Raw genomic sequence first — 26274 nt, forward strand, 5'->3', positions numbered from 1 at the left:
ACAGGCAGAACAGGAGGTATAGCTAAGGGCCTATGTTGTGGTAAGTGCAGAAAAGTCCTAAGCCTTTTCTTGAATCTGAGAAATCTTGTCCCTGCCATTGGAATTGTTCTCTCATGGCATGTAAGGTTTACCAAAGGAAAATTCCTCTGGTGGAGAGGCAGCTGGAATGGATTCTTCAGCATCGGAGTCTTCATAAGTAGAAAAAGGATCCTCTGGCTGGTCTGTAATGTCTGAGTCATCCGCAGAATCATCAGAGGACACTGGCTCGGGGGGCTCTGCCCTAGGTCTCTTTTCTGGGGGCTGAGAGGCCCTGTCTGGGTGAGATTGGGATCCCCTAATTAAGGAAATTAAATCTTCTGCCAGAGTAAGCATTTGTGAACTAGAAGTGGGCCTGTGTGAAGGAGGTTTAACAGGCACTGATTTAGTAGATTTGGCTGCTTTAGCCCTGGCAAAGGCCTTGATAGACATGGCTGCAGGGGGTCTAGCAGCACCACGTGCTGGGGTAGAGACATCCAAAGGGATGGTGTCTGATAAATCACTAGAAACCACAGTTGTAGGCAAAATTTCTGAGGCCGGTTCAGGTAAGGTAGCAGAAGCCTCAGTAGTAGTCATGGATTCGGCTGAAGATTGACCAGTTTTCTCGGTTTCGGCCGAAACCGAGACACTTTCAGCTTGCTTAACCGTGGTTTCGGCGAAACCGCTGGACCGCGAGTGTCGGTCTTTTCTTTGCATTTTTAACAATTTGGGTAGTCGGAGGATCCGACGGCATAATGTCAAAATCTGAGCGAAAAACTGTTCAGCAAACTCCGACGCGCCTAAGCGTTCGTCGGTTGAAGGAAGTACAGGCCGAACAGGCTGCTACGTCGTGGTCTGGGCCTAAGCAAGGCAGACAGTAAGAGTGGAAATCTTTATGAGGTATTTGTTTCCCACAAGTTAAACAGTTATTGACTTTTTCTGACATCGGCTGAGGCAAGAAAGAGTCCCCAACGGGGTACTTAGCTTTTTAGAAGTCTTCGAAGTAGTAATAATCTCTGGATCTGACAGACCGGCACTTGCGAACAGCTTCTGCTTCGGGCGCCACGCGGCAAGAAAGACTGAGGAAAATGGCGTCGGCTGATGCCTTTATACCCGAAGACCAGCAGAGATGACGTCGGGTGAAGTGCGACATCAGCGAGCGGACCCAGACTTTGGAATCCGGCCGACCGAAGGGCTGCCTGACGACAGGACAACCCATTTGTTATGACTGCAGATGCATCCATGAAGGACATCCACATTATAAGGTGTGTTTACCCACTTGCTCCGCACTATGCATCATATCCTGTAACTCTTAAATCTGGTTGTTCAGGTTGAGACATTTTGTTTTTTAATTGTGATAACAGAAACTGTTGATATTTAATGATATGAAACTGACAGTTTAAGGCCCTCATGGCTAGGGTGGCCGAGGTGTATACCTTCTTACCCCACCTTTCTAAAGATCTAGATTCCCTTTCTGCAGGAAGTGGATTCTTGGCAGTGGAGGCCTTTAATCCCTTAGGGCCTTGTGAAATGGTTTCAGGGTCAGCATTATGGCCTTTGTAGAGAAATTGGTGAGAACTGGGTACTCTGTAATATCTATCAGGCTTTACTGGTGCAGGAGGCAGAGAATCAGGGTTAAGACAAGCCTCCGAATAGACATCATCCAGTACCTCCAAAATGGGGGGTATAGCCAGAGATCTCTGCTGAGGTAACCAAAGAAATTCCCCAAGTCTTTTCTTGGAATCTGAAAAGTCTTGGCCTTCCCAATGGAAATGTTCCCTCAAGGTGTGCAAGGTTTCCCCAAAAGAAAAATCCTCAGGGGGGGATACAGAAGGAATGGACTGTTCTGCATCTGAATCCTCAAAAGGGGAGTATGAGTGTTCCTCTGCATCAGAAAGTTCTGATAAAATGGATCCCTAATCAGAAGAGGGGGATTCTTCCTCAACTCTGGGTCTCTTGTCAGGAGGGGGCTGAGAACCTCTGATAAGAGTAATTAGATCCTCAGCCATTTTAAGCATGTGTTTTTTAGGCATGGGTCCAGGAGATGGGCCTTGAGCAGCAGGCCTAGTTTGATGCCTGGCTGCTTTGGATTTAGTAAAGGCCTTAATAGAAAAAGAAGATGAAGGCCTAAATACACCATGGGTGGAGGTGGACCTGTTCACATTAGTAGGCTCGACATAAGCCGGGGCTTCAGTTGTAGTCTGGGAAAGGACTGAGGACTCAGCGGTCTCGGGTACAGAAGACACCGCCAAAGGAGTGTCGTCGGTAGTCAGGGACTGCAAAGGCGTCTCGCTGAGAACCGGACCACGTGGAGCCTGCTTCGGCGTGGTGTCAGCGGAGACCACGGGCCTCGCGTGTCGGTCCTTTTCCTTGCGTTTTTTGGATAAAACTGTAGTCCGAGTGTCCGACGACATTTTATAGTCAAAAGATTTACCAAAATAGTGTTGGGCGAACTCCGCCCGATGATGCTTGATAGTGTGTTTATTGACAGTAGCGCAAAAGCGACAGCCAGAGACGTCGTGGTCTGGGCCCAAACAAGGTATGCAAGGGAATGGAAATCCTTATGCGGTATTTGCTTCCCACAAGAAATACAATTATTAACTTTTTCTGACATCGGTCTGAGGCAAGAAAAGTTTCCCCAACGGGGTACTTAGCTTTAATGAAGACTTCGGTTCCAAATATTTTCGTAATTCAGGAGCTGGCCGACCGGCACTTGTGAACTGCTTCTGCCTTGGGCACCGCGCGGCAAAAAAGACTGGAGAACATGGCGTGGGCTGTGTCTTATATTCTCTGGCCTTCGTGACGTCAGAAGAGTAGCGGCAGCCGACACCGACACCGACCAAGACTTTGGAATTCGGCCGACCGAGGACCGCCTGACGGCTGAAAACCCATCTGTGATTACTGCAGCTGTATGCGATGAACATCCCATCTGTGATTACTGCAGCTGTATGCACGATGAACATCCATACGGTTAACCTGAGAGACTGAAGGTTGGGTGGTTCCAGGCCCGGTGGCATGAAAAATAAAATCCAGAATGACAGCCAGAACCCAAGGAGTGCACCTCAGAAGGGCCACAGAAAGGGGACGAACGGGCTGTCTTCTGAAGAAATTTGATCATCAGGAAAACTGGAAGATATGTGTAAAGGAGACCCAGTGGGACCAAGAATACAGATGAGCTTCTCTGGGTGACTGTCCCTGAGGGGGGACCAAGACATAATAGCTGTTGCATATGGTGGAGGGGGAAGCAAAAAGGATGCAACACAGAGTGCACCAATACCAAAAAATCTGAGCCATTAACCCCAGATCCACAGACCACTTCCGAGGAAAAACATTATTCCTGCTTAGACTGTGCCAGAATGTTGGAACTCCTGGGAATGTGCACTGCAACTAGAAACCATTGGGAGGAGATTGCTAATTTCCAAGCCATCATGGCCTCTCGACAAAGCAGCTAAGAACATTCCTCCTCATTTGTTAAAACACCACACAACAGACAATGTCTGGTCTGGATTGAAAATCGCACACTGGGTAGGGCCTCATGAAAGGCTCGCAATCTGACAAGGACAGCCCTCTTCCGTAGAGCATTGATGTGAACATTAGCCTCCATGGAAGTGCAGGACCCTTGAATTATTCTACCTTTGAAATGCCCCAACATACCATAAGGGAGGCATCCATGGTGAAAGTAGCCAATGGAAAATGAACATTGAATGGTCTCCAGTTGATTAAAAGTGACTGACCACAAATGAAGCTGTTCATGACAATCCCTTGTCAGTCTAACATGAAAGCCCATTGGGTTAGACAATAGGACCACTGGACTACAAGTGTCAGATGCACAGTCCTCATGTGATACCTCGCTAAGGGGTACAACCCTACGGAAGCTGCCATGTGGCCCAAAAGTTACAAATGGCATACACTGGGACAATGCCCGGGACTGGAGTCTGACTACTCTGGTGCTTTTGAGCTTGACAATTTGTTTGACAGCATTCAAGTGTCAGCCTATGAATTCCAGTGTCTGGACTAGTTGTAGATCCATTCGACTTTAGGCAATTAAAAAAGTTATCCCTAAAATGGCTGCACAACTGGAGTAAAGTATCCCTGGCCATGATCACAGATGCTCTTGTGGGGACAGTGAAGAGCCAACTGCGCAGGTATGGGAAAAATCCCTGCAGCCACAGCCAGTCTGAAACCACTGCCATGCACTTTGTGAATACCCGGGGGATCTCTGAATTGGACATGACTGGCCCCCCAGCCAGAAAGTACAGTTTTGTACCTACCATAAATGTAGATGTCCGAACTGGATAGCATCTGCAGTCATAACAAGTGGGTTGTCCTGTCGTCAGGCAGCCCTACAGTCGGCCGGATTCCAAAGTCCGGGTCCGGCTTCGGCTGATGTCGCACTCCACCCGACGTCATCTCTGTTGGTCTTCGGGTATAAAAGCATCAGCCGACGCCATTTTCCTCAGTGTTTCTTGCCCCAGATGCCAGTAGCCCTCTTGCAGGCTAAAAATTTGGATGGATGCCAATGTTTCCAAATAGATAGAGGTAAACACAACAATAAGCATATATGTACATATATACAAACAAATACACCATAAAAGACTCCCCCCCAACAGCTAGCTATTAGGAGGGTAAACACCTAGGAGTACCACAGAGGGAAGGAGGGAGGGTAATCCTGACTGCAGATGCTATCCAGTTCGGACATCTACATTTATGGTAGGTACAAAACTGTACTATGTCCTTCATGGATGCATCTGCAGTCATAACAAGTGGGTAGAATACCATAGCCAACTAGGGAGGAGGATAAAAGTAGATTATGGTGTGTTTAGGATCCCTTGCAGTACAGCAGTGGCAAACCCTGCTCGGGATCTGGAATATAGAGGCAAATTATAATGCTTGGCAAATGTATGCACGGAGGTCCAAGTAGCCGCCTCAATAATGTCTTTGGTTGCCACTCCTCGTAAGAAGGCTGTGGTAGTGGCTGTTGCCCTTGTAGAATGAGGTCTTATGTTCTGTGGAATTGGTTTTCCATGGAAGGAGTAACAGTATCGTATGCAATTTCCTATCCATTTGGAGATTGTCTGTTTGGAAATAGCTTTTCCTTCCCTTCCTGTTGCATAGGCTACAAAAGTTGGTCAGTCTTTCTGCTATTTTTGTTCTGTCCAAGTAGTAGCGTAGCTGTCTATGTACATCCAAGGTATGCAGTATTCTTTCCCTCTGTTTTGTGGGTTGGGAAAGAAGGTAGGTAGGTGGATTGCCTGGTTTAAAGACACTCGGATACCACCTTGGGCATAAATGTAGGATTAGTCCTCATGGACACTATCTTGGTGGAAGATTAGGAAGGGTTGCACTGCCATTAAGGCCTGTAGTTCTGAAACCCTCCTTGCTGAAGTAATTGCCAGTAGGAAAGCAGTTTTCCATGACAGGTGTTGTAGGTCTGCTGTTGCTGCTGGTTCAAAGGGTGATAGTGTCAACTTTTCTAGCACAAAGTTTAAATCCCAAGCTGGTAATGGTGGTTTCCTTGGAGGTTTTACATTCTTGATTCCTCTGAGGAACTGCCTGAGCAAAGGGTGCTAAAAACAGGTGGATCAAAGCTGTATTCTGCCGAAATAGCCGATGCATGTATCTTGATGGAGGAGTAGGACAGGCCTGAATCAAGAAGTTGCCAGATACTCCAGAATGTTAGGCATATCTATGTTTGACACATCTTTTCCTCTTTCGTACTCCAAATGACAAACCTTTTCCATTTTCCAGCATAGTTCCTTCTTGTTGAAGGTCTGCGTGCTTCAAGAATAATGTCTTTAACTCTTTGGGAAAGTTCTGGATTAGCTGCTGCTATGTGATGTTCCATGCAGTCAGTTGCAGCGTTTTTAGGTTTGGATGTATGATGCTGTAGTTGTTCTGAGTTAACATCAAAGGCATCAGGGGTATTGGCCACATATTGTTCCGAGACATGCTCTTCAGTAGTGGGTACCAGTGTTGTCTTGGCCAGTTTGGAGCTATCAGGATTATCCTTGGACGTTCTTCCTTGATTTTTAGTAGTACCTTGTGTATCAAAGGAAGAGGAGGGAATGCATATGCTGTTAGGCCTTTCCAGTTGAAGGAGAGTCCACTTTCCATGCTAGTGGGTGGAATGTCCTTGTGCAGAATTTTTTGAGCTGGTGATTGAGAGGTGATGCGAATAGGTCTATCTGTGGCATTCCCCATTTCTTCGAGATGGTCTTGAAGATGTCCGGTGCAGCTTCCATTCGGCATCCGAAGTGGTTCTGCTTAATATGTCTGCTAGAGTATTGTCTTTCCCCGGTACAAATATTGCCTGTAACTGAATGTTGTAGCTGAGTGCCAGGGTCCACAGCTCCAAGGTCATTCTGCATAGGGGTATGAATGAGTGCCTCCCTGTTTGTTGATGTACCACATGACTGTGGTGTTGTCTGTCCTTATCATCAACTGGCCCTCTTTGAGAAATGGTTTGAACTTTTGGATTGCCAGTTTTACTGCCAGCATTTCTTTTAGATTGATGTGCAGGTGAAGTTGATCCTGTGTCCACAATCCTTGCACGCATTTGTCCAGCATGTGGGCCCCCCATCCTAGGTCTGAAGCGTCTGTTGTGATGGTCTGGCTTGGTTGACATCTGCGAAAGGGTAGGCCTGGGTTTGTCTGGCATGCCTGAGCCCACCATAGGAACTCCTGTTTTAAGCATGGAATTAGTGGGATTTCTGTTTCTAGACTGTGTCTGTGTTGGGACCATAAATTCTTTAGGTACCACTGTAGTTTTCTCATATGTAGTCTGGCAAATGGGACCAAGATTATGCATGATGCCATGAAGCCCAAGGCCTGCAGAACTTTTCTTGCTGTTAACTTGTTCAGTTTTGTTAGTGCCAAGAAGTAAAGAGGAAGTTCTTTTGTTTTCTGTAGTCAGGAATGCCATTTGTTGTACTGTGTCCAATTCCGCACCAAGAATGTCCTTGTTTGGGATGGTATCAGCCTTGACTTTTGTAAATTGACTGTGTATCCCAGTCCTTGTAGCAAGTAAATGACCCTTTGTAAATCTGTTGTCAGCTTGCTTTTGTTGTCCCCTTGTAGCAGGCAGTCGTCCAGGTATGGGTAAATTTGAATTCCCTGTAGTCTGCAATGGGATTACTGATGCCAGGCATTTTGTGAATACTCTGGGTGCAGTAGATAAGCCAAAGGGCAATGCTGAGAATTGATAGTGCTCTGATCCTGCAAGAAATCTGAGGTATCTTCTGCAGATTGGTCGAATGGGGACGTGCAGGTATGCCTCCTTGAGATCTAGAGTTACCAGCCAAGACTCCTTGCCCAGCATGGGAAGAAGTTGCTGTAGGGTCAGCATTTTGAATTTTGGGACAATGATGTATGTATTTAAGGTGGACAGATTGAGAATTGGTCTCCAACTTTTTCCTTTCTTGGAACTAGGAATAGTCTGGAGTAGAACCCTTTCCTTGTTCTGCTGTTGGCACTCTTTCCACAGCTCTCATGTTTGCTAACTCCATTATCTGGCGTAGAGCCTCTGTTGTTTGATTTGGAGGTAGATTTGGCATTCCTCTTTTGACTGGTAAAGTGTGGAAGTGAAACCGGTAACCTTGATCTATGGTTTGTAAAATCCACTTGTCTTTTGTTATGTAGTGCCAGTTCTTTGAAAATAAGGTCAACTTTCCGCCTAGAGGAGCTGCTATTTGTTCCCTGGTAGGCGGATTTAGGATTAAGTCACTGTGGTTGTGCTGTTGTAGTGGCAGTGGCTGTGTCTGTGCCTCTGTTGTTACCTTGCCACTGTCGTCCTCTGTAGGCACCTCCTCTGGATTGGTTTCTGCCTCTGGAACGTCTATTCCTGCCCCTTTGAAATTTTGTGGAGTCAGGAAAGGACCAATTTTTGGCAGGCCAGTTCCTGCTAAACCTTGGGGGTTGAACCTGCAAGAAATCTTTAACAGTTTGAACAGATTTTGCATTTTCTTCCATTTTCTTCATAACCTGCTGGGCAGGTGTACCAAACAAACTTGTCTTGTCCATAGGAGCATCTAGCAACTTAGCTTTAACATGATCCGTAAAGCTTGTTCCTTTAGCCATGCATGCCTTCTTATCACTGTGCCTGTCATGGCTGATCTAAATGAAGCCTCCAGTGCATCATAGCCACATTTTAAGGAATGGTTGCTAACCTGTTGTATGTTATTTACCATCTCTAATACATATTTCTTATCAAGAGATTCATCAGTGGTTAGTTTTTAGTTAACTGATCAAGCATAAACTCTTGGTATTGTATCATGTGAAACTGACAGTTTAAAGCTCTAGCTGAGAGAGTAGCTGAAGTGTGAGATGAAGAACATCTGTAGTCGGAGTGTCCGACGACATTTTATAGTCAAAAGCTTTACCAAAATAGTGTTGGGCAAACTCCGCCCGACGCTTGATAGTGCGTTTATTGAAAGTAGCGCAAAAGCGACAGCCAGAGACGTCGTGGTCTGGGCCCAAACATGGTATGCAAAGGGAATGGAAATCCTTATGCGGTATTTGCTTCCCACAAGAAATACAATTATTAACTTTTTCTGACATCGGTCTGAGGCAAGAAAAGTTTCCCAACGGGTACTTAGCTTTAATGAAGACTTACGGTTCCAAATATTTTCGTAATTCAGGAGCTGGCCGACCGCACTTGCGAACTGCTTCTGCTTTGGGCAGGCGGCAAAAGACTGGAGAACATGGCGTCAGCTGTGTCTTATATACTCTGGCCTTCCTGACGTCAGAAGAGTAAGCGACGACAACAGACGCCGGACCAAGACTTTGGAATTCGGCCGACCGAGGGACCGCCTGACGGCTGAAAACCCATCTGTGATTACTGCAGCTGTATGCACGATGAACATCCCATCTGTGATTACTGCAGCTGTATGCACGATGAACATCCATACGGTTAACCTGAGAGACTGAAGGTTGGGTGGTTCCAGGCCCGGTGGCATGAAAAATAAAATCCAGAATGACAGCCAGAACCCAAGGAGTGCACCTCAGAAGGGCCACAGAAAGGGGACGAACGGGCTGTCTTCTGAAGAAATTTGATCATCAGGAAAACTGGAAGATATGTGTAAAGGAGACCCAGTGGGACCAAGAATACAGAAGAGCTTCTCTGGGTGACTGTCCCTGAGGGGGGACCAAGACATAATAGCTGTTGCATATGGTGGAGGGGGAAGCAAAAAGGATGCAACACAGAGTGCACCAATACCAAAAGATCTGAGCCATTAACCCCAGATCCACAGACCACTTCCGAGGAAAAACATTATTCCTGCTTAGACTGTGCCAGAATGTTGCAACTCCTGGGAATGTGCACTGCAACCAGAAACCATTGAGAGGAGATTGCTAATTTCCAAACCATCATGGCCTCTCGACAAAGCAGCTAAGAACATTCCTCCTCATTTGTTAAGACACCACACAACAGACAATGTCTGGTCTGGATTGAAAATCGCACACTGGGTAGGGCCTCATGAAAGGCTCGCAATGTGACAAGGACAGCCCTCTTCCGTAGAGCATTGATGTGAACATTAGCCTCCATGGAGTGCAGGACCCTTGAATTATTCTCCCTTTGAAATGCCCCACCATACCATAAGGGAGGCATCCATGGTGAAAGTAGCCAATGGAAAATGAACAATGAATGGTCTCCAGTTGATTAAAAGTGACTAACCACAAATGAAGCTGTTCATGACAATCCCTTGTCAGTCTTAACATGAAAGCCCATTGGGTTAGACAATAGGACCACTGGACTACAAGTGTCAGATGCACAGTCCTCATGTGATACCTCGCTAAGGGGTACAACCCTACGGAAGCTGCCATGTGGCCCAAGTTTCAAATGGCATACACTGGGACAATGCCCGGGACTGAAGTCTGACTACTCCGGTGCTTTTGAGCTTGACAATTTGTTTGACAGCATTCAAGTGTCAGCCTATGAATTCCAGTGTCTGGACTAGTTGTAGATCCATTCGACTTTAGGAAATTAAAAAAGTTATCCCTAAAATGGCTGCACAACTGGAGTAAAGTATCCCTGGCCATGATCACAGATGCTCTTGTGGGGGCAGTGAAGAGCCAACTGCGCAGGTATGGGAAAAATCCCTGCAGCCACAGCTAGTCTGAAACCACTGCCATGCACTTTGTGAATACCCGGGGGATCTCTGAATTGGACATGACTGGCCCCCCAGCCAGAACTGCAAGAACCTCATGGATCTCAACTTGATACTGGTAGGCGTCCTTCAGGTCTATCAAGCACATCAACTCGTCCTTCCTCAGCAAAGGTGGAATGGACTGCACAGTGACCATATGGAATTTGGTCTGCTTTACAAAGGGATTCTCATTCTGCTCAAATTCAAAACTGGCTTGAGGCCCTTGTTCTTTTTTTGGCACAAAAAAGAAAATGTGAGGAAACCCAGATCTTTGTTGGTTTGGTGGGACCTCTTGGACGACTATTTGCAAGCAGCTTCTAAGTCTCTACCGCTGCCTGCTGTCTCTGATGAGGTGTAAAGTCTGGGAGAAGTTTGTGACTGAAGTTTGGTACTTTTAAAAATGGAATGGTATTAGCTTATGGATACAACTCGTGACACCCAAATGTCTTTGGTAATGGCCTTCCAAGCTTGGACGACTATTTGCAAGCAGCTTTTAAGTCTCTACCGCTGCCTGCTGTCTCTGATGAGGTGTAAAGTCTGGGAGAAGTTTGTGACTGAAGTTTGGTACTTTTAAAAATGGAATGGTATTAGCTTATGGATACAACTCGTGACACCCAAATGTCTTTGGTAATGGCCTTCCAAGCTTGGACGACTATTTGCAAGCAGCTTTTAAGTCTCTACCGCTGCCTGCTGTCTCTGATGAGGTGTAAAGTCTGGGAGAAGTTTGTGACTGAAGTTTGGTACTTTTAAAAATGGAATGGTATTAGCTTATGGATACAACTCGTGACACCCAAATGTCTTTGGTAATGGCCTTCCAAGCTTCTGGGTGAAGAGCTAAGCGACTGCCAATACCTCCAGACCAGGGCAGTCGGGCAACCCCTCAGGATCACTGGAAGGGCCATCCTGAGAAGGCGCTGTGAATGCCTTGATTTTGGAGAATGTCCTTGACTTGCAGGCAGTATCCATTATGGTCCTCCACCTGCCTGCCATGAGGGAAACCCTCAGGAGTAATGTCCTGGGGAAGCTGCTGTGATTTTCTGAAGATAAATTTGTCTCCCCCCATCTGATTCCATGAGAAGTTTCACCGAGTTGTAAAAAGCACACTCCAATGGCAGACAGCGTCTTCCAATCTTGCTCACTCCTAATAAGACTTTCCTTAAACTTCAGCCCAAATAAGGAAGAGTCATTAAATGGGGTGTTAAAGGACACCTTGAAGCAGTCTGCCAAACTGTAAAACTGCATCCAACTGTGGTATCACACCAGTCTCCGCTGCCTGAGACACTTAATCAGCTGCTTTGGAGAGGAGACCCATTTGTCAATTCTCCAGTCTATTGCAAACATCTCTCATCAAGCATCTCTCGGGAAACTGCTGTGTTTTAACATTCTTAGAGACTTCAGCGATAAGACCGCACTGAAACCTTGTCAGGTGGGAAAGGTAATTTAAATACCCTTAAACAGAATGTCCCCAAGGCATAACAGTACTTCCCTAGACTGTTCAAGCCAAGATTCTTCTCTATTCCAGGAATGGACCATGGAACTCTCCTTGAGAGATTTCCTTCTGTGGCGGCCACCAAGACTGCATCCATGCCAGACTGTTACTCCAGTGCAACTGATCCTTGGATGGGGAGAGAATTTTGTCAGGTTTCTGGGGATGGTCTCTACCATTATGGGTTCTTTCACACCCTCCAAGACACCAGGATGTGAATGGCCCCACGCTGAAGGCCTCCAAAAAATACAGACTTCTCCAGAGAATAAGCACCAGTTGTCTAGCTCAAAGAGATCGCTAAAGGAGGCATCACCATGTGGTGACTTAGGGGACCCTTCTCCTTTGAGGTCAGCATCTTCGTCAAGATGCTCCTTGGGCAGAGTCCAGGTGCTTCCTCTTGTCTGACATTTCCTGCACTGCAGAATTCGGAAAGAAAGAGGAAGACGCAGGAACTCCAGAAAGGGGGGCATAGTGAAGGCCCACCAGTATGGGCTGCTTTGGAGCACACTGATGACTGGCTGCAGGCACAGATAAGAAAGGGGAGGTAACACTAGCTGGGGGAAGACTGACTTTGTGGAGAGGATGTTCTGCACAAAGGAGTTGAGTCTAAGGCAGGCATCAGCTGCCTGGAACCAATATTTCCAGTATCAGAAGACATCTGAAAAGTGCCATAGCCTGGAGAAGCTACACCTCGTCCCAATGTCAAGACCAGAAATGAGCTGTCAAGAGTAGACATTCCAAGTATGAGGGCTAACCCCAAAGTCAGGAATGTTGAACCTAACCATGTATTAGATCTGAGGTCCTCCCAGCTCTGACACAGTTGAGTAGAAAAGACCAAGGTAGCAGCTGGAGCCAAACATAGTTAAGTCCTCTGATCCAACCCGGAGGGTGGAAACAGCTGGGTCTGAAGAAACTGTGGGAGGAAACAAGGATGAGGGAGCCAAAGGGATGGGAAGGGATCTCAGCCACAACCAGTAAGGACCAATTGAATCCACAAAAAAGACCATCAGCTGCTCCAAATCAGAAGCGTTGATGCTGCCCGCCAACTATGACAACAGAAAGGATGAAGCCATCAACTGAGGCTTGGAGGTTCATTTGATCGGCGAACAGCCCGCCAACTGGATCCAGGGCAGGGAAGGAGAAGACTCTGGTGACACCTCTGGCAAAGTGGAGGATGAGAAGGGAGAGGCTACCAAATCTAAAGGAGCCCCATTCACCAAAAAGGGGCTCAGCATACTAAGAACCAGAGAAGGGAGTCTTACTCAAGGTTGGCACCAAGGGCAATTGGCTCAGATGTGTTGGAGAAGATGCCAGTGCCATCAGAAAACCTAAAGGTCTTAGTAACTTCGGGTCCAACTGGTCATCAGAGGAGCCAGGAGCAGTCCTCTTTGGGAGCCTTGGATTCCTTACCAGGAAGGTGGCAACTGTCTGCACTAGCTTCACCCTCCTCTCATTTGTGGCCCAGGAACAAACCCTTGCAAATGAAAAGGTTAATCCAGGTGGATAGCCCCCCAGCAGTAGATGCATCCTGCGAAGGCAACTTGTGCCAACAAGCAACACATTTTTTTAAAACCCTTATCCATACTTTAAAAGCTAACACAGACTACAAAATACAAGCACACACTATGCTATAAGCAAAACTGCCTAAGAGAACAAGCTTAATGCTCTAGCAGCAAAGACCGCTGTTGACTACACTAACATACACAATACCTAAAAACACTAGAAACCTAAAAACCTAGCTAACTACACGCTAAAGGGCAAGGGATATAGCCCAAAGGAAAAACACCAGAAAAAGAATAAATCATAAGCAGAGCCACGGAACAAGCTACTAGCTGGAATAGCAGCAATCTGGGTTATACTCTAGGGAGCAGGGGAGTGTAGGTAGGGGAGGCAAAGCCCAGGGAATTGAAGTTTCGTGATTTAGCTAGCATTAAATTAGAGTCCTATCCAATAAGCTGCAGGCAGACAGAGCAGACACCAGATTTGTAGTTATATTTGCAGAAAAAGGACACTTGGAAAAATGTTATTGCATACAATTGCTAGATTAGCCCACATACATCGGTCCTAGATTTCATACATATGGGAAAAAAAAAAAAACAATAGCCCATCTACTTACCTGGCATGATCAAGAGAAGATAAGAATCCACCATGACTCCAGGGATAACTTGGTGGATGCAGCTCGAGCTCACTAGCTTTCACAGACTGGTGCAAGGCCAGGGCCAGGCCAGCACCCCCTGCTGTCACAATCCCCAAAGCAGATAGTGCCAGTTTCCTTCCACGAGATAGACTAGAAAAGGACATATTAGCCTGCAAAGCAAACAAACCAGGTAGAAGGTTAATGTAACGCAATAAATAAAAACTAGGTTTTCTAAACAGTTTAACTTTTACATGCCAATACACATTAAACTGAAAAAAAAAAAAAAAGAAAGTCGCAAATATAGTTTCTATCATGTAGTCAGTCAATTTTTTCTTGGATAATGACCATTTCTGGCCCACATTTTTCTAAGATGAACTTGGGAAAGCTCGAACTGAATGATCCTGCATACCCCATCTGCAAAGCCAAAACCCTGCTCAAAAATTCCCTCAGTACCATCCAAGACTCATCCAGCATATGGACTACTCCATTTGGTCCATCTTTGAAACTCACCCCTGCTATAAGAAGCACAGTGAGAAGCTAGCTCTCCCAGAAAAGATCACCCCACTGTTCTGGTGAAACCACCAAGCTTCACCAGTAAACTTAATCACAAGTAAACAATGTCACGATACACAAAGCAGCTTAAACCTTTACATATCATAATCATTCTAAGCATTTACCTCTGCAAACAGCTAAAGGGAAGCAAGCAACTTTTAATCAACAGTCACTCAGAGCTTAATGACACTCCTTCCTAAGTACAGTACCAGGGGATATTTTGAAGCATACTTGAATGAATAATCCTTAACCAACATCCTCTCCAACTAAAAGCAAGTGATGGGATCATAATGCGAAGTCCACAATGAGCACATGGGATGCAGCTGTATTGCTCAAAGAATGGATCCCTGAAAAGATGAGTCGAAGATTCAAAGCAAACAGTAAACCATTAGTAATCACATGACATGCATTACATATGGCATGCATAACATATCACACATGCCCTCAATTTAAATATCCTTGACATAAACTGGAACAAACTTATTTTGAAGATGTCAAAAAGCTATTACCATGGGATCCTTAAGGTGAAAATGTTCGATATGGAGAAGAGCATAAAAATCAGTATGCAATATACTTCACAAACTTAAAAATAAGTCCAGGAAGACAACAGTGCTGCCCTAACCTTCAGAAACAACTAGAATATTCAGAAACCACAAAAAACAGACACTAAGTGATTTAAGAAATGTGTCCCACACAAGCACCTTGCCATTATTCCTACTGAAAATCAAACCGCAGTAAACTGAAAAAGCAAGACACCACATTATCACACGGTAGTGACCAACAGGCTACATAACTGATATGTACTTGTCTTATCAGCCTGTGTTGAATTCATCAGGGGTACATTGCTACATTGGTACATTCTGCAACTGTCAGCTCAGCTAGTTCATTTTCCTCTCACACAGGCACTCCCAACACCAAAACATGCCATGGTATCATTTCAGACTTGGAACATATATCTAATACCCAAGCTTTCCAGTTTGCCTGCTTAACTCAGAAACACGTGATGCCTCCAGGTGCTTCTGCAGTTGCATCCTACTGACTGCCTCTAGGAGTCACATATTGCTTGCTCATATTTACATTAATTCCAAAACCATGTTATATACAAGGTATTGAAAGATTTCATCTCAAAGCTTACACAGTTGCAAACACAACTGTACCAATATTTGACCACTGTCTAATGCATTAGAAATATTAACTGTTTATATATTTACTTGCATCATAAATTTCATGTTTTCCCCTCCAAATATCTCAATAAGTAGTACAGACAACTGATTAGCCTCATATGAAAACTCATTTGGATGAACAAAATGCTGAAAACAGTATGTATGTTAACTTCAGTGGTTGCCGAGATGTTAAGTGGTTTACAAAACATTAAAAACTTACTGTTACTATATATACTAAGACTTATAAAATTCCTTTTAAGACCTAGAACCCAAAACACACTATCACTATAAAAATGGCTCGAGTTGGAGAGAGGTTGAGATTTAATTTAGTAACTTCTATGGTTCCAGAGATATGAATGTTTGTTTGAAATGTGAGAATATAATTTTATTCTATCAAAAAGCTCACTGGACGTTAGAGTGGAAACTTCCAGATCTGCACTGTGGGGAGCGAGTTAATCTGGAAGGCAAGTCATGCAGCCCACTTAATACAAAAGGGGCAATAAGAGATCCGGGGACCCAGATAGATCGTAATCTCTCCTTTGACAATCATATTGCCAAAGTAGTTAGGAAATCCTTCTATGTGGCCCATCTAATTACTAAAGGGTGCGCATCTAGAAATAAAGAGGTTATAGCCTAGTACCTACGAAATACAAAGGATATATAACTAGATCTCTGCAAATTAATCCCATGGACCACAGGTAAACACACCAGTTTCTAATTCAACAAAGTGAATTAAAGGGAAAATAATTAATCTGCCACAACTACAGCACCCATAGCAAAGTCTGTTCAAAAGTTACAGTGAAGCAAAGGAAAGAAGAAAGCTTAACCTTTTCCCCAATGCAAGGCCCATGGCAAACATGTTCAGGAGTTCTTTTGATGTACTACAAGTCAATAAACAGATCCTTATGGATATATATATATATATATATATATATATATATATATATATATATATATATATATATATATATATATATATATACACACACAAAGTCTTGGGTCATGCAGCAGACACCATTACATCAGTTTTTCTTGCCCCATATGCCAGGTGCCCCCCAAATGGGGAGCAAAATTATATATATATATATATATATATATATATATATATATATATATATAGCTATATCTATAGCTATATTTATATCTATAGAATAAAAAACACGAAACATATACCTCCAAACAAAAACAAATACACCAAAAAGGCTTTTAAAGACAGTAACAGAAATGAGAGGTATAGTTGGAGAAAAAACAAGGGCTGGAGGGAGGGTAACCAGGACTGCAACAGTGAATACACTAACATCTACATTTATGGTAAGTGTACACAACTGTACTATGTTCTTCTTGTTTCACTGTTGCATTACATGTGGGTAGAATCCCAAAGCTATGGTTGGTAGGATGGATTTATGCAGCATTAGGAGCAGCTATAGGGCCCTGCAAGACAGCAGTAGCAAAGCCTGCTCTGGACTTAGAGAAGAGAGGTAAATGGTAATGTTTGGTGAACGTATGAACTGAGCTCCAGGTAGCAGCTTCTAGAATGTCTCTGGTAGGAACCCCTCTGAGAAAGGCTGCAGAAGTAGATGCAGCCCTGGTGGAATGAGATCTGATCCCCTTGGGGACATGTTTACCAAGGTGCACATAGCAGAAACTAATACAATGGCTTATCCATTTGGAAATAGTCTGCTTTGAAATAGCCTTTCCATCTGCCCCTGCAGCAAATGCCACCAGTAACCGTTCAGATTTCTTAGAAATTTTGTCCTGTTTAAATAGAATCTTAGTTGTCTGTGTACATCCAATGAATGCAGAATCCGCTCACCCTTGTTCTGTGGATTTGGGAAGAAAGTTGGAAGATGAATGGTCTGATTAAGGGCCACACTGGATACCACTTTAGGCATAAAGGATGGTTTAGTCCTGAGAGCCACCCTGTCTGGGTAAAAAATAATTAAAGGCTCCAGTGCCATAAGAGCCTGTAGTTCTGAAATCCTTCTAGCTGAAGTGACTGCTAAAAGAAAAGCTGTTTTCCAAGAGAGAAATTTTAGGTCTGCAGTAGCAGCTGGCTCAAAAGGAGGTAGAATGAGTTTTTCCAAAACAAAATTGAGGTCCCATGCAGGAGTTGGTGCTCATCTGGGAGGTCTTAAATTTTTGGCCCCTTTGAGGTACTGCTTTAGCAGAGGATGAGAAAAGAGGGGAGGCTCTGTGTTGTAATGAGCTGAAATGGCATGATTTGTATGGAACAAAAAGATAGGCCCTTGTGAAGCATCTCAGTTAAGTATTGCAGAATCTGAGGAATATTGGGCATTGCTGTGCTTATTCCTTGTGCATGGTGTTCCAGGCATAGAATCTTTTCCATTTGTCAACATAAGATTTTCTAGTACTATGCCTTCTAACCTCCAAAATGACATCCATCACAGGTTTGCTGAGACACGTAACTGGTGAAATTAGTTGATTATCCATGCTGCAAGATTCAGAGTTTGGAGCAGAGTGTGCAGAATTTGACAGTTCTGCTGAAACAGTAGGTAAGGTGTGTGAGGCAGGTACCAAGGAGGAAGGTGCAACATATTGTGTAGGAGCAGATACCAGTGTTGGCGAGGCCAGTCTGGAGCAAACAGAATAATTTTTGATTTTTCCTGTCTGACATTTAGTAAGACCTTGGAGAGCAGAGGCAGAGGGGGAAAGGCATAGACTGATAGTTTTTTCCAGCTGAAGGATAGAGCATCCACTTTCCAAGCTTTTTTGTAATGAATTCTTGTGCAGAATTTGTCCAACTAACAGTTTTGGGGAAGAGGCAAAAAAATCTATGTCTGGGCTCCCCCCATTTGCGTGTCAACATGCTGAAGATTCGTGGATCCAGTTTTCATTCGTGTGGGTCGATAAGATTTCTGCTTAGTTCGTCTCCCAGAGTATTTTGCTTTCCTGGCAGGAACTGAACTTGTAGATGTATTTGATAAGTCAAGGCCGTGTCCCACAATGCCATGGCTAGTCTGCAAAGGGGGTAGGAATGGGTACCCCCCTGCTTGTTTATGTACCACATGACTGTGGTGTTGTCAGTCTTTAAATCAGTAGTTGTCCTGGATGAAGATAGTCCTTGAAGGCTGTCGGAGCATTCTGTACAGCTAGCATCTCTTTCTGATTGATATGTAGGTGCATTTGATTTGGGCTCCATTGGCCCTGAATGCGTCTCCCTGCCAGATGTGCCCCCTGTGCATAGTCTGATGTATCTGTAGTCAGGGTTTGGGCGGCAGGGGGTGGAATGAATGACAGTCACTTGTTTTGGTGGCAGGCCTCTGCCCACCATAGGAACTCTAGCTACAGGCAAGGAATGATAGGAATCATTGTTTCCAGGCTGTGACAATGTTGACTCCCATAAGCTTTTTAGGTACCACTGAAGTGTCCTCATATGCAGTCCTGCATATGGAATTAGAAGAAGGCAGGAGGCCATGAACCCCAAGGCCTGCAGAATTTGTCTTGCAGATAGCTGGGTTTTTGTGTTCACCTGTTTGAAATAAGTCATTAATTGAATTTGTTTTTCTGGCGCAAGGCAAGTCATCTGGGCAGTTGTATTCAAGCTTGCACCCAATTACTTGAGAGGGTACCAGCTGCAATTTCTTTTTGTTTATGGTGTACCCTAGACAAGTTAAAAGCCTTTTTACAAATGCCAGATGTTTTAGAAGTGTCTCCTTGTTTTCTGCCTGAATTAGACAATCGTCCAGGTATGGATAAATTTGAATATTTCTTTGCCTGCAAAATGCAATTACTGGTGCCAGGCACTTTGTGAAGACCCTGGGCGCAGTAGATAAGCCAAAGGGCAGCACAGAGAACTGATGGTGCAAATAGCCTGCTTTGAAGCGGAGGTATCTTCTGCAAGATTCCTGGACTGGGATATGCAGGTAAGCCTCTAAGTAGAGTTACCACCCAGGCATCCTTGCCTAGCATAAGGTAGTAACTGTTGGAGAGTTAGCATCTTGAATTTTGGAATGTCCAGAAATGTATTTAGAATGGATAAATCCAGAATTGGACGCCATGATTGGTCTTTTCTGGGTACCAGGAAAAGTCTTGAATAAAAACCTTGTCCCTTTTCCAGTACTGGTTGAATAGCCCCCATATTCATGAGGGACAGAACTTGTTTCTGGGCCTCTGCCCACGGATTTGGAGGCAGATCTGGCCATCCGTTTGGGACTGGCAATGTGTGGAAATGAAATCTGTATCCCTGGGATACTATATTTAAAACCCATTTGTCCTGGGTAATCAATTGCCAGTTTCATTCATGAAGTGCCAGTTTTCGCCCCAAAGGGGCGGCCAAAAGATAAGTGCTTGGTGATTGCAGTGGAAAATCAATGAGGCTGTTTTCCATGGGAAGGTGCCTTGATACTTCCAGATTTGAAGGTGGAAGCACCCCATTGCTTTGTTCTATTCGTTCCTTGTGACTGAAAACGGGAGCCTTTGGAATGTCTGGGTTTCACCTGAGCGGCTCTAGTGGGTACTGAAAGGACCAGTTCTTAGTAGGCCAGTACCTACTGAACCTGGGTGGCTGCACTTGTAGGAAATCTTTCACAGTTTGCATAGATTTAACTTTATCTTCCATCTTTTTCAAAACTTCTTCAGCCTTATTACCAAATAGACTGTCCTATTGTGAAGGAGCATCCAACAATTTTGCTTTAACATGGTCAGGCAGATTTTGACCCTTGAGCCAAGCATGCCTTCTTATCACAGATCCAGTTACAGCAGCCCTGCAAGAGGCCTCCAAGGAATCAAAACCACATTGCAAAGTATGTTTTCCAACCTGTTCAGCTGAATGCAATAAATCCTGCAACTCTATTTTCCACACAGTCAGAAATCAACATCATTTTCTGCTTCAGTAAACACATGACATGCTGTTGATATTTAAGCATATGAAATTGACAGTTTAAAGCCCTGATTGCAAAGGTGTAAACCTTCTTACCCCATCTATCCAGTGCCCTGGAATATGTATCAGAAGGGGTGGGATTTTTAGCAGTAGAAGCCTTAATGCCCTTGGGACCCTGAGAAATGGTTTCAAGATCAGCAGTAGGGTTTTTAAAGAGGAATTTGTGGGAATCAGGAACCCTGTAATATCTGTCTGGCTTACTACGAGCCGGAGGCAGGGAATCGCGAGTCATACTGGACTCTGAGAAAACATCATCAACAATGTCTAAAACAGGAGGCATAGCCAAAGGCCTATGCTGAGGAAGAAGAAGGAAATCCCTAAGTCTCTTTTTAGATTCTGAGAAATCTTGACTCTCCCAGTGAAAGTGTTCCTTTAAGGTATGCAAAGTTTCTCCAAAAGAAAAATCCTCTGGAGGAGAAGCAGAAGGGATGGAATCTTCTGCATCAGAGTCCTCATAAGTGGGGAAAAAAGTTATGTACCTACCATAACGTTCCATGTTAGTTGTCATCTCGCCTTCTTCCTTGCTGGTTGGGATCGGAGCCGATCCTCGGCTCCGATTCGGCTATCTTCTATAGCTTGAGAGCTGTTTACTGGCTCGAGGCTACCCCTTATCCCAGGATGCCTAGCGCTAGCTACCCAGATCTTGTTTGTAATAGCTAACCCCAGACATAGCCAGAGAATCAACCTGTCCAAACAAAAGTTGAGCATACCTGTCATACTCTCCAAGTCAGTAGAGGAAACAAACCACAGAACACTCAGCCAGTGAAACCAAAAACTCCTCTCAATCCAATAGGACAGGGGGGCGGAGGGTGGGACGCAAGAAAGAAGGTGAGATGAAGACAACTAACATGGAATGTTACGGTAGGTACATAACTTCTTTATGTTAAGTTGTCTATCTCGCCTTCGTTCTTGCTGGTTGAGACAGCGTCCCTAGCACCTACAATCCTGGGCGGCTCATTGGAACAGACTCTTCAGAACAGTGGAACCAAAGTCAGCTCTGCTCCTGGAGACCATAACTAGCTTGTAATGAGAAATAAAGGTATGAGGATTTGCCCACGTAGCAGCTGCACAGATAGAATCCATGGGCAACCTAGAATGGAAGGCTACAGAGGTGGTCAAAGCCCTAATAGAATGACCTTTCGGTTTGATGGGCAACTCTTTGTTTCTCAATTAATAAATGAAAGTAGTAATGTGAGACAACCACCTGAATAAGGTCACGTTGGAAATTGGGAGACCTTGTTTGCCTAGAGCGTAGGAAAGGAATAGTTGGTCCGACTTCCTTACATCCTTAGTCCTATGAAAGTAAAAACGCAACTGTCTATGAACATCCAATTGGTGCAATTTGTATTCTGCCTTGTTGGTGTGGTTAGGGAAAAAACACAGGAAGGTCTATAGAGTGGTTTAAATTATTTTCTGAGCAGACTTTCGGAAGGAACAAGGGATTAGTCCTCAGAACAACCCTGTCCTTATGAAAAAACCAAGTATGGAGGCCGAACACATAGTGCCTGAAGTTCAGATACGCGTCTGGCTGAAGTAATAGCTACTAGAAAAAGTGTTTTTCAAGACCAAAATTTAATGGAGCAGGATGTTGCAGGTTCAAAGGGGGGCATAATTAAGGAGGTTAGTACCAAATGAAGGTCCCAAGGAGGAGGGGGATCTCTCACTGGAGGTCTAAGGAGAGTAGTCCCACTTAAAAAGGCTTTACAGAGCTTATGAGACAATGTTTGAATTAGACAACCCAACATGAAAGTTAGAAATGGCCACTAATTGAACCCCGATTGGAGCGGAAGCAGACCCAGAATGAAAAAGTTGTGCTAGGAACTCCAAAATTTTGTGGACTGGGGCTGAAAAAGGACCTACGTTCCGAGCCTCTGCCCAATAAGAAAAAATTTCCATTTGCTAGCATAAGTTTTTCTAGTTGTCGACTTGTGAGAGGAGACAATAATCTCACACACGGCCGGGGAAATGCTGGGAAGCCTGGCTAAGGTTGGAAGTGGAGCAACCAAGCTGTGAGCTGGAGTGTTTGGAGGGATTGATGCAGCTCACCTGACTGATGAATCAGTAGGTCTGGAATCAGATCCAGAGGCCAGGGCTGATAGAGAAGGTAATGGTGCAGGAACGGAAACCATATCTGTCGAGGCCAGTAGGGGACAATGAGGATCATTTTGCAACCTAAAGATATTGCTTTCTGTACGAGTTTTGGTATCAGGGGAAATGGAGGGAAGGCATAAAGAAGTCCCTGAGGTCAATCGTGGTCTAGAGCGTCTCTGGGAGTGCGACCTGGAAGCGGAAGAAGGGAGAAGTAGTTGCTGCGTTTGTTGTTGAAGGGGGTGGCAAAAAGATTGCAGCAAGGCTGTCCCCATTTGCAGAAGATCAGATCCACAACTACCTGATTCAGAGACCACTCGTGAGGCATGAGAATAGCTCTGCTGAGCCTGTCCGCTATGAAGTTGCATCTCTCAGGGATGTGCGTCGCAATCAGAAAATGTTGGGAGGAAATTGCCCACTGCCAGAGTCTGAGTGCTTCTCAACATATGGGGTGTGACCTGGTTCCGCCCTGCTTGTTGATGTACCACACCACTGACATGTTGTCCGTTTGAATTGCAATGGTCCCAGAAGGGAGAGAGTCCTGAAGAGCTTGCAATGCTAGGAGCATGGCTCTCATTTCTAGAAAGTTTATATGCAGATGGTACTCGTGAAGTCTGCCAAGTGCCTTGGACTGTCCTGCACTGATAATGCCCCCCCACCTTATCAGGGAGTCGTCTGTGGTCACTGTGGCAACTGGAGGGGGCTGAATGAAGCATCTGCCCAGAGTCACTAGTGGGGAGACCATCCACCAGGAAAGGTGCCTTTTGCATGCTTCTGTAATCATGATCATACGAGACATGGGCAGCTGTTGGAAGGACCACTCTGTGAACAGAAGCCACTGAAGGATCCTCATGTGAAACGGGCCAGTGGGATTAGAAGAATTGCCACTGCCATGGAACCCAGAGTTTGAAGGACGAATCTGACTTGGATCCTTTTGCTCTGCATTAGAATTTGTACTTGCTGGCAAACTGTAGATACCCTTTCTGGCGTTAGCCTTGCAGACATGTTTCCTTGTGTCTAAGTCTGCTCCTATATAGGTGATAGAATGACAGGGCAACAAGGCAGATTTTTTCAATGTTTATTGTAATGCCTAGCTGGGAGCAAATTGTGATTGTGTAGTCCCTGGCTTGCAGAAGTTGATGCCTGGTAGTAGCAGAGAGGAGCCAGTCGTCTAGATATGGAAACACCTGGAATCCTCGACGTCTCAGGTGAGCCGTGACCACTGCCATACATTTGGTGAACACCCTGGGGTCTGTGGGGAGACGAAAGGGCAGAGCTCTGAACTGGTAATGACTGGCTCCCAGCCGGAAGCGAAGAAATCTCCTGAAGTGCCTGTCCATTTTGATGTGGTAGTATGCATCCTGAAGATCTATGGAGCACATCCAATTGTCCTGACCCAGTAAGGGTAGAATGGACTGTAGTGTGACCATCCGAAACTTTGTTCTTTGAACAGACTTGTTTAGTTTGCTGAGATCCAGAATCTGTCTCCAGTCCCCAGTCTTTTTTGGAACCAAAAAGAACCTTGAGTAAGTTCCGGATCCATGTTGGTCTACCGGGACTTCCTGGATGACTCTTTTCCAGCAGTTTTGAAACATCTATGGCTGCTTGGTCCCTCAGATTGGGTGGAGCGCACCTGGAAGGGATTTGTTTGACTGTAACGGGGGTTGAGAGAAGGGAATTTTGTAACCTCCGGATATAATTGATCATACCCAATTTGTCTTGCGTTAAATTTTGCCATGCTTTTGGGTACAGTGAAAGTCTTCCCTGACTGCCTCCAGAGGCGGGCAGCCGGTCAACCCTTCAGGGATGCTGAAAGGGCTTCTCAGAGAAGGATACTCTGTTGCCCTGGTTCTGCGGACCCCCTCTGTCAGGAGGGCGGCGTCTGTTGTTGTTGTTTCCCCCTCTGCCCCTGGAGGAAAAATCGCTACGTGTGTCAGGCGAGGCTCCCTGGGATTTTCGGAACCACATTTTTCCATCTTTTGACCCTTGGGGTATGGTCCGGAAGGAGTGGAAAAACGGACTGTCACGGCAGAGAGTCTGGTCTTCTTGCTCACACCTAGTCAAAGTGTCTCACCTGTGGTCCAAAAAGAAAGGAACCATCAAAGGGGGGTGTTGATGAATGACGCTCTAAAGGGTTCCGCAAAGTTACACAGCCGCATCCATGCACGTCTCCTAAGGGTGACGCCCGTACCTGCGGCTCTACTCGCACCATCAACTGCATAGGAAATGAGCCTCATGGAGGAGTTGACTACAGAATTAAGGGTCGCCAGCTGGGAAGCCACTTTAGCTTGAGCCCCCTCAGCTGATGGATCTTGAATGGTATCTCCGAGCTCTTTAAGGAGATCCCTCTGAAGCCAGGTAAAATGGCATAAGTAGTTCAGTGACCTCATTGAAAAGGTCGCTGAAGCAAATATTCACTTCCCGTATCTGTCCATGGTCCTAGACTCCTTGTTAGGAGGATGGACAGACAAAGAGGTTTCCGCTAACTCTTTTTTGGTGGCTGCTGCTACCACCATGGCATCAATAAGAACACCTTTGGTAAGGAACTGCTCATCATGGGGTGCTGTGATGAACTTGCCAGGTCTCCTCAGAGTTGGTTCCACTGTATCCGGGGGTGACCAAGCCTTTCGAGCCACCACGGACATAAATGGATCGAAAGACGGAGAAACCCAGGAGGTGGAAGGTCGGGAACTGAACTCATCCAAGAATACAGACTCCTCCTCGGTAAGGGCTAGGGGATTCCAGTTCCCCCTCTGCTTAAGCATTTCGAGGATGTCCAAAAAAGAAACATCTTCAGAGGGGGATCTCGGGAACCCTTCAGAGTCATCTAAATCTGTATCAGAAGTGACAGACTCAGGGGAGTCAATGTGCTTCCTCTTGCACTTCTTACAAGGGGGCTCCTCTGAATGATCAGGGGAGGCCTCGGAAGAAGAGGAAACACCCAATGGGGTGCCCTGGAGCACCGGTTCCCCACACTTGGGGTCTGGAGGAGGAGCAGAGGTTGGCACAGGCACTACAGGGGATGGGGCCGATAGTGGAGCTGGCCAGCACACTCCTCATGACATTGAAGGCGTCCCTGCCATGATGCAGAGAAAGCTCCGGTTCCGAGGAAATTGGAATCTTTCTCCGCACCAAGGGAGACGGCTCCAAGGCCGATGTAGGAGCAGAGTTCACCTACGCCGAAGCTCCGAGAGGGAGAAAGTACAGTTTTGTACCTACCATAAATGTAGATGTTAGAGTGTTCACACTGCTGCAGTCATTACACTTGGGTTATCCTGCCGTCAGGCGGTCCCGTAGTCAGCCAGAGTCTTGGTCCGGCGTCGGTTGCTGTCGCTTCTTCCCTGATGTCAGAGCGCCAGGGGTATACAAGATGCATCCGATGCAATTTTCTTCAGTTTTTCTTGCCCCAGATTTCAGGTGCCCCCAAGTAGGTAGGCAATACATACTGCTAATCAAAAATATATATATATAAAATAAAAACAATACCTTCAGTTACAAGCAAATACCTATACCTTTCTATCCTATACAACCTGTGTGGTGTAAGTCCAGCTAGTTCAGAGGGGATGGAGGGAGGGTAACCTGGACTGCAGCAGTGTGAACACTAACATCTACATTTATGGTAGGTACAAAACTGTACTATGTTCATCATGTTACACTGCTGCAGTCATTACACTTGGGTAGAATCCCAAAGCCAAGGTTGGGTGGCTGGTCTATAAAGAGTTAGGATTGGCTAGGAGGCCCTGCAGAACTGCAGTGGCAAATCCTGCTCTGGATTTAGAGTAAAGAGGCAG

The 26274-nt window shown here is 45.3% G+C and overlaps 1 protein-coding gene and 1 long non-coding RNA gene across 3 annotated transcripts in view; one reads left to right on the top strand and one right to left on the bottom strand.

The window, feature by feature from the left end:
• GPAA1 (glycosylphosphatidylinositol anchor attachment 1) overlaps positions 1-26274 on the top strand; it is a 1710146-nt gene that overhangs the window by 329879 nt on the left and 1353993 nt on the right. The gene's annotated exons all lie outside the window — the stretch shown is intronic.
• Positions 1-26274, bottom strand: part of LOC122798465 — a 676918-nt gene that overhangs the window by 17551 nt on the left and 633093 nt on the right. For both annotated transcript variants that reach the window (XR_006364272.1, XR_006364271.1), the window contains exon 2: positions 13760-13950. This is a non-coding gene — a long non-coding RNA (uncharacterized LOC122798465). The remainder of the gene's footprint in view (positions 1-13759; positions 13951-26274) is intronic.

This window comes from Protopterus annectens, chromosome 3.part1 (genome assembly GCF_019279795.1).
Source record: "Protopterus annectens isolate FY-2018-M chromosome 3.part1, PAN1.0, whole genome shotgun sequence".
Classification (NCBI taxonomy): domain Eukaryota; kingdom Metazoa; phylum Chordata; order Ceratodontiformes; family Protopteridae; genus Protopterus; species Protopterus annectens.